Genomic DNA, 8601 nt, shown 5'->3' with positions numbered 1-8601 from the left:
CCTCTCCCAAAATTGTAAATCCAAGACTTCATGCAACGGCAGGGCAACTCAGGCCCAGCAACTATTAGACTCATGGCTAGCCAGTGGGGCCCAATTTGAAGCAGTGGGGCGCAACTTGATTTTTTTTTTCTTGTAGGGCTCACAGTTCACAGCCAAAGTCTGAAAATTCTTATAGATATAAATAAAATCCATCTAGATTGCCCTGGTGCGGGGGCCCCCTTAGGAGCGGCCCACGGGGCCCAATTTGGCCCAATTGCTCCAATTGCCTTAAGGTCAGCCCTGATGAGACTGTGCAGGGGTTGGACTGACAAGCCCTCCACCTTCTAGGTCCCTGGTGTCACCATTCAGAGTACAAACTCAAGGACTTGTTATGGAAATAAAGGAGGGGCACTTATTGGAAATCAGTTTTGTCACCTCTTCCCCCCCGCCCAAACCCCAAGACAATTAGCCCAGCCACCTTTTATTCACAGTCGCATAAGCACTACACTACAGCATGGCCATAAACTTGTATGTTCAACCGTTGAAATATACACTCTATAATTAGTAATAGAGATTTATGTCACTGTGTTTTATGAATGGGCTCTATATTTTGTGAATTACCTAAGAGCCACCAATAGGGAGCTCTAGAATCTGACAGCTAACCAATCGGGTACTACCAACCAGCAACCCCTATTGCTGAAAGCAGGTAACCAGCAGGGAATGCTTCAGCTCAGCCTTTGCACTGTTAAACAATGCCTGCTGTACAGATAATGGAAAAAGCTTGTAAGTTGTATCCCTTCTGGCATCTTGGCCCAGAATAGCAGCAAATAAAATCTGCTCATACGTCAGCAACTGATAAGACTTTTCAACCAGTTCTTCCAAAGTCTTCCTAAATTATAAAGTTCCAAAATACAGGCCAAAAGAGAGCAGGTCTGGGAAGAGTGAGGCATACAATGGGCACCAACAGTGCAAAGGCCCTGCTCCGTGTAACTCCTGCCCTGTCATTTGATAAGAGTGCCCACTTGCCCTTCTTCTTGACATGGAATGCTCTCTATTAGAGTCTCTATTAACAGTAATCCTTCTAGTTGATTAACTGGTTCAGCAACTTCCATGCACATGACGTGTGATACTAATTATTTTCCCCAAGAGTTATGATAACTAATCACAGGCAGCTACAGGAGAGCTATGAGATTAAGGTGAGGGTCAGATGCCTTGTCAATCCCAGCAGGTATATAACAAGAAGACCTGGCCTGCCCAAGCCTGCAGCCTGCCCAGAGGCCACCATTCTCCTAAAGAGGAGAAGCCTAGCATGGAAGACCTGTGTATGGTATGCAGATCTGAAAGAGCCACAAAGGGTAAACCACCCAAAAGGTATGCTGAGGTGTTTGCTAAAACAGTCATAGCAGATACAGCTGTTGTTAGTAACTCAGAGAAGGTTTGGGAACCTTCAAGCTTCCAAGAGGTCCAAAGTTTAACCTCAGAGGATGCTGAGCCATGGTTAGATGCCATGAAGACTAAACTTGATTCCTTACAGAGGAACAAGACATGGGAATTAGTTCCAGGCCTGCCCAGGCCACAAAAGGTTTACAAAGTTCAGTTATTGCAAAAGTTTTTTAGTGTTAATTTTATGCATTTTTTAAAAATCACCATGGTATTTAACAATAATATCTTAAGTCCTTTAGAGGAGAAATTGTGAATTGTAGAATTTTAAATACCCGTCACCAACCTTGTCTTCACTCAATTTTGTTTATAACACTCTTCCATTTCTTCTAGTTGTGAGGGTGGGGGTGGGGAGTGGAGTAGCCTAGGGCCTTTCTTCATCTAAATCCGGCCCTGCCTATGGCTCTCCAGATGTTGCAGAACAGACAGCCCCTGGCTACTGTTGGGATACTGCCAGGGAGACAAAGTCCATCATGACTCCACGTCGCCTCCGGACGTCCATCGATCTCCCCTAGATATGCAGTATCAGCAATTAGCGACACGAGCTCCAGAAATAGCTTACCACATTCCAGAGCTGATGCACGCTCTATCAGCAGATAATGCACAGCGAAAGATGCACTCAGGAGAGCATATTTACAAGTTTATTCAGCGTTGGTCAGAACAAAGAAAAAACATGACTGCCTGCTTCAGTGTCTCAGACACAGAGAGAGAAACAAAAGCATAGACACAACAGAAACATCCTGTGAACAGGAAATACACAGGCTGTGACTCACAACAGCCTGTCCCCTTTTTAAGGTGGAACGGAAATATCCTAACAGCTACTGCTTTCCCAGCATAGGCACTGCACCTGACTTACAGCATTGTAGAAAGAGGATCAAGTGCCCCCATGTGCTACATCAGGGTAGCCAGTGTGGCACCCCACAGATGTTGTTGGACTCTCAAGTCCCATCAGCCTCAGACAGCATAGCCAATGGTAAGGGATAATGGAAGTACAGCTATATCTGGAGGGCTACAGATTCCCCAGTCATGCCATAAAGCAGGCATGTCCAATAGGTAGATCGTGATCTACTGGTAGATCACTGGACGTCTGTGGTAGATCACTAGTAGAACATTGGCTCCCCCCAAAGAAGCTCAACAACTTTGGCTCACCTAAAAAAAAGCTGCATTGACCTGAACCCCCAAAAAGGGGGTAGATCACTTCACTGCCAGTTTTTAACTCTGTGTGTAGATCGCATTCTCTTGGGAGCTGGCCACCCCTGCTTTCTATTTCTCTTGCTATTATATGATAGGATAAATACCCATTCCCACAGCCAGCTATTATGCTGACCTGGGATGTAAAGGTAATTAAAAAGCAACACTTTTAGATAGGAGGAATTGTCTATATCACTTTATTGTGAACTCTGCAATGCTCGTGTATGCAAGTGCTCACATGACATCATCTTCATTCCACCAGTAAAGGTAAAGGTAAAGAGACCCCTGACCATTAGGTCCAGTCGTGGCCGACTCTACGGTTGCGGCGCTCATTTCACTCTCTAGGCCGAGGGAGCCGGCGTACAGCTTCCGGGTCATGTGGCCAGCATGACTAAGCCGCTTCTGGCGAACCAGAGCAGCATACAGAAATGCTGTTTACCTTCCCGCAGGAGTGGTGCCTATTTATCTACTTGCACTTTGATGTGCTTTCGAACTGCTAGATTGGCAGGAGCAGGGACCGAGCAACGGGTACTCACCCCGTTGCAGGGATTCAAACTGCTGACCTTCTGATTGGCAAGTCCTAGGCTCTGTGGTTTAACCCACAGCACCACCCAGGTCCCCATTCCACAAGTACCACACATTTAAACCAGATTTAGTGTTTCCATGCATGTTTCTTGGTAATTGTGCATTCAGATTAAATAGAAAATAGTGTACGACAGCATTTTGATTAGGATCACATTGTGTGTGCATCTATGAGCAGCACATAATAATAATAATAATAATAATAATAATAATAATATCTGTTCTATAGAAGTGCTTGTGTTGTCATAGCTGCATGCATGATAGGGTGTGAAACAGTAAGAAAAGCCTGTGTCATTTTTAATTGATTTTTTAAAAAATGTAAAACACTTCTATACGGCTCTTCATTAAAAATTACAGGGTGCTTCTCCAGCAAACAAATATATATGCTATAAAATTAGCTGCATCGGACCATTGTTTTGTTTCCTTCTTGCTATTGTATCTAGTAGCTCTCCCATAATCTTAAAGATGCTTTTACTGTCTTGGAATGTACTAAGTAACAGTTTTCTTATGTTCTGTGTAGTCAGATGAATGTCAGGTCAATGTGCCCTTTTGACAAAATAGTAATGCACTTGAAGACAACTGTTTTTACTTGATTTTTTTCAGGAATGTGTGGTGTGTTTTTTAAAGGAATGTATATTTTCCCTCTTCTGCCTGTCTTAATGTGGAAATGCTTTCTTTGGAGTATTTCCTTAAAATGCTTTTTCTGTCTTCTATGTGGCAACACAAATACATTCCTTACTTTGTTCGCTTCAATATTATTCCATGGTAGTGAGGATTCAAGGTTTTTCCATTGAATGAGTGAATGAGAGAAAAGCATTTCTATTTCTTGTAAAGAGTGTTCCTCCTGTTATGGCCTCTTAGGGATCAGAGAGATACTTGATTCAATTCGCATTTTAAAGCTGAATTTATCTGATTTGGATTTTTCCAAAACAATATGAGAATAGAAACAGATCCATCCTTTGAAAGTCACACATCTGCAAATCTTGGAATGCAGTTCTCCAGCCAAATAATATATACAAAAATGCATTTACTGAGATAAAGTGTGCATAAAAATACACATAATTATGAATTATATTATCGGGGAAATTGCTTTGCAAGAATGTATACCAAATTGCATACCAAAATGTGCATATTAGAAGAATTTTGCACTAAAATTCTGATAAATTTTCATAAAGTCTTTTTTTTAATAATAAAAAAGCAAAAATGATATGGAAATTTGGAGAACTAAACTGAAGATAGGGAAAATGAGAGTATCTGAAATTGGCATGTTTGCCCTTTGCTATGACCTACCCTTTATTTCCTTTCTAGGGCGTTACATTTACATACACACCCTATTCACCCAAAGACGCTTTTCAGTATCTTCTATCTCCTTTATAACTATTCTCCCTCTCCTATTCCCTGGGTCAGGTTCTCTCTCATCTTCTCTGCAGAATGTATACCAAAGTTGACTCTGTGACATCACGCCATCATGTTAACTCCCTCCTCGTATAAAAGGCAATCAGCTCCAAAGAGTGAGAGAAGCAAAATTCACAACTTTTGGGGGGAGAGAGGGAAAGGTCTGCACATAGATACCATTTCCAGTGGAAATCCTGATGCACATTTGAAATTTCTCCAGGCACTGCACATACTTTTTCATCCTCCGTGTAGGGAGGTGGTTGAGCTACTGGGTGACAAGGGAGTGAAGGGTGTGCTAAAGGAGGATTAGGAGATGGCAGAAAAGCCAACTTGTGTTTGTTTTAATAGAAGATGTAGGACAGGTACAAGTTATGAATCATAGAACTGTGAACTGTGGAGTTGGAAGGGACACCTGAGGAACATCTAGTTCAACCCCCTACAACACAGGAATCTCTGCTAAAACATCCATGACAGATGGCCATCCAACCTCTGCTTTAAAAACCTATGGAAGTTCTAGACCCTATAGACAAATTGAGATGAGACAAATCACTGAGTCTGATAGTATTCATCTGAGGTTTCTTAAATGTAAAATTGCTGATTGTCTAACAGAAATATGTAATACAGGTATGTCCCTAAGTCTGGTATCTACACCAGAGGGCTCAGTATAGTGGACAATAGTGGACAATATAACACCAATTTTTAAAAAGGGATGGGGGAGAATTCAGGCATTTACAGTTGGCTTAACAATTGTTCCACGTAAACTGGAGGAATGTACTTTTAAAGATAAAACAGGACAGGTCTTGCAGACAAATAATCACCATAGCTTTTGTAAAGGCAAGTCTTGGCTCAATAACCAACTGGAGCCTAATGAACAGGAAGCAGAAAGTAGGAATAAATGGGCAGTTCTTTCAGTGGAGTAATGTAAACATTGGGGTCCGCCACTGAATGGGATGCCTACATGTCTGCTACTGTGGCCATGTGGTTAGGAAACTGTGCTTTCTGGTGTCTGCAGTGTGGGTTTGAGCTCTCAGAACTCCTCTCTTTTGCCCCAGTGGAACTGTTTTCCTCTCATGCATGCAAAAGCTCATAGGGGCATATGGCTCTTTGTGATGGGTATTCTGCCTCCCACACCATACTCTACCACTTAGCAAAACGGAAGGGTCTTGAAACCTTGTTCCAGAAGAGCTGTGCAGGCCCTCTCCCCAGGGAGCTGTGATTAATAATAATAATAATAATAATTTATTACTTATGCCCCACCCATCTGGCTGGGTTTTCCCAGTTACTCTGGGAGGATTCCAACAGGAGATTAAAAATACATGAAAACATCAGTCATTAAAAAAAACTGCCTTCAGATGTCTTCTAAACATCAGATAGTTGTTTTTTCCTTTGACATCTGATGGGAGGGCGTTCCACAGGGCAGGAGCCACTACCGAGAAGGTCCTCTGCCTGGTTCCCTGTAACCTCACTTCTCGCAGGGAGGGGCTGGCCAGAAGGCCCTCGGTGTTGGACCTCAGTGTATGGGCCGAACATTGGGGGTGGAGACGCTCCTTCAGGTATACTGGGCCAAGGCCGTTTAGGGCTTTAAAGGTCAGCACCAACACTTTGAATTGTGCTCAGAAACATACTGGGAGCCAATGTAGGTCTTTCAAGAGCAGTGTTATGTGATCTCGGCAGCTGCTCCCAGTCACTAGTCTAGCTGCTGCCATCTGGATTAACACTAGTTTCTGGGTCACCTTCAAAGGTAGCCCTACATAGAGCGCGTTGAAGTAGTCCAAGCGGGAGATAACTAGAGCATGCACCACTCTGGCGAGACAGTCCGCAGGCAGATAGGGGCTCAGCCTGTGTACCAGATGGAGCTGGTAGACAGCTGCCCTGGACCTCCATGGACAGCTGTAAGTCCAAAATGACTCCCAGGCTGCACACCTGCTCATTCAGTGGTACAGTTACCTCATTCAGGACCAGGAAGTCCCCCACCTGCCCCCTGGCCCCCCAAAACAGTACTTCTGTCTTGTCGGGATTCAACCTCAATCTGTTAGCCACCATCCATCCTCCAGCCGCCTCCAGACACTCACACAGGACCTTCATCGCCTTCACTGGTTCTGATTTGAAAGAGAGGTAGAGCTGGGTATCATCTGCATACTGATGAACACCCAGCCCAAACCCCCTGATGATCTCTCCCAGCGGCTTCATATAGATGTTAAAAAGCATGGGGAAGAAGACGGAACCCTGAGGCACCCCACAAGTGAGGGCCCAGGGATCTGAACACTCATCCCCCACCTCCACTTTCTGGACATGGCCCAGGAGGAAGGAGTGGACCATTGTATAACAGTGCCCCCAGCTCCCAGTCCCTCTAGACGGTCCAGAAGGATGTTATGGTTGATGGTGTCAAAGGCCGCTGAGAGATCCAGCAGAACTAGGAAACAGCTTTCACCTTTGTCCCTAGCCCGCCGGAGATCATTGACCAGCACAACCAAGGCAGTTTCAGTCCCATGATGAGGCCTGAATCCCAACTGGAAGGGATCCAAATGGTCTTCATCCTCCAGGCGTGCTTGGAGTTGTTCAGCAACCACCCGCTCAATCACCTTGCTCAAGAATGGAAGTGCTGTGCTATTTGTTGTCTTCACCCTCCATGCTCATGTGCCGTGCTCATAAACAGTGCTTGTGAGGAGCACAAGTGGATCAGGTGCCCTGCCATCAGGGATGCCTGGAAACTGGCAGTCGAAAGATAATTGCTGGCTGCATCACTGCCACTGATGGAGTGGGTGTTCTCTGCTGTTGCCTTCTATCTTGTGTAAGTGTTAATGTGTTGGAGCCTGTCTCCATCATTGCGAGTTCATTATCTACCTCCACGTGTGGGCATCTTATAGATGCCACTGCCAGGACTGTCCCTCATTGGTGGGCTGTTGCAATGCTTCCTGGGATGCTGTGGGCATGCCTATCATTTAGAGCCCATTTTTGTATTTTCAGCTTAAGTGTTTTCCTCTCCCCTCCCAAGCTGCATAAATACAGGAGCCAGTCAATTTACCTCTGATCCCAGAGTAATGTGCATATAGAAGTGCTCTGTTCATCTGTGCTCCCTAAAGTCTTCAGCTGTATAGGGCTCCTTCTTGCTTACTTGGCTTATTTCACAATATTACAGCTTTTCTACTTTGCAATTTTTGTTGGGGTTTTTTAAGAACCCAGAACTTTTTCTCTACCACTACCATATCATCATTTCTTGGCAGTGAAATGTGTCCACTTGGCTCTCTGTAGATGCAAATATATATTGTCAAAAAGTGCTTCCCTTATTATTGTTCCATAGATTAATGTGTCTCTGGGACACTGGCATGTGAATTATTGCATGCATTACCCCAAAATAGAAGCAAAACTGCTCTTAAAATGTCCTTTATGGAGTTTAATGCAAACAATGAAAATAAATAACTTCTGCTCTTTGCCAAAATCTCATTGTTCTAGACTTTTTAAAAGCACAAATCCTCATTAATGAAGCACTTAACATTACACTCCTGACAGTGGGGCAGAAAAACAATTCCTCACTTATCCAAAAGATAAGAAGAAACATGGCAGTGAATTCTGGAGGAAAGAGATTTATTCTCTTTTAAGATGACTTTATGGGTTTGATTGTTTTCCAGCAAATGAACTGGGAATTATGTCAGGATGTGGGAAAGTTGGGGAAGAATTTTGTAAGGAAAGTGAGTTTTGGTAGAAATAAAGCATTGGATACATTTGCATTGTATATATTAAATAAACACACTAAAGAAACAGTTAGATCTTTAATGTGAGGTCACACTTTGGCTGAAGACTCATAATCAGAAAGTAGCTACATGATCAGTCTGCTTTTTTTAAGACAGGAATTATAATAATTCCAAAAGACCTTTACCTGAATTCTGAATGATACTGATTTTAGGTAATACTGATTACTATTTTTGTTCACCACTTGTTAAGTTGAGCCATCAGACCCAACTCCAGGTGTTTGTATTAGTGTACAAGGCCTTAAATGACTTGGGATCCAAGTAC

The sequence above is a fragment of the Podarcis tiliguerta genome, assembly GCF_965153285.1.
Source record: "Podarcis tiliguerta genome assembly, chromosome: 4".
In the NCBI taxonomy this organism is placed as follows: Eukaryota; Metazoa; Chordata; class Lepidosauria; order Squamata; family Lacertidae; genus Podarcis; species Podarcis tiliguerta.
The sequence above is the reverse complement of the archived record's forward strand: the minus strand, read 5'-3'. Positions refer to the sequence as shown.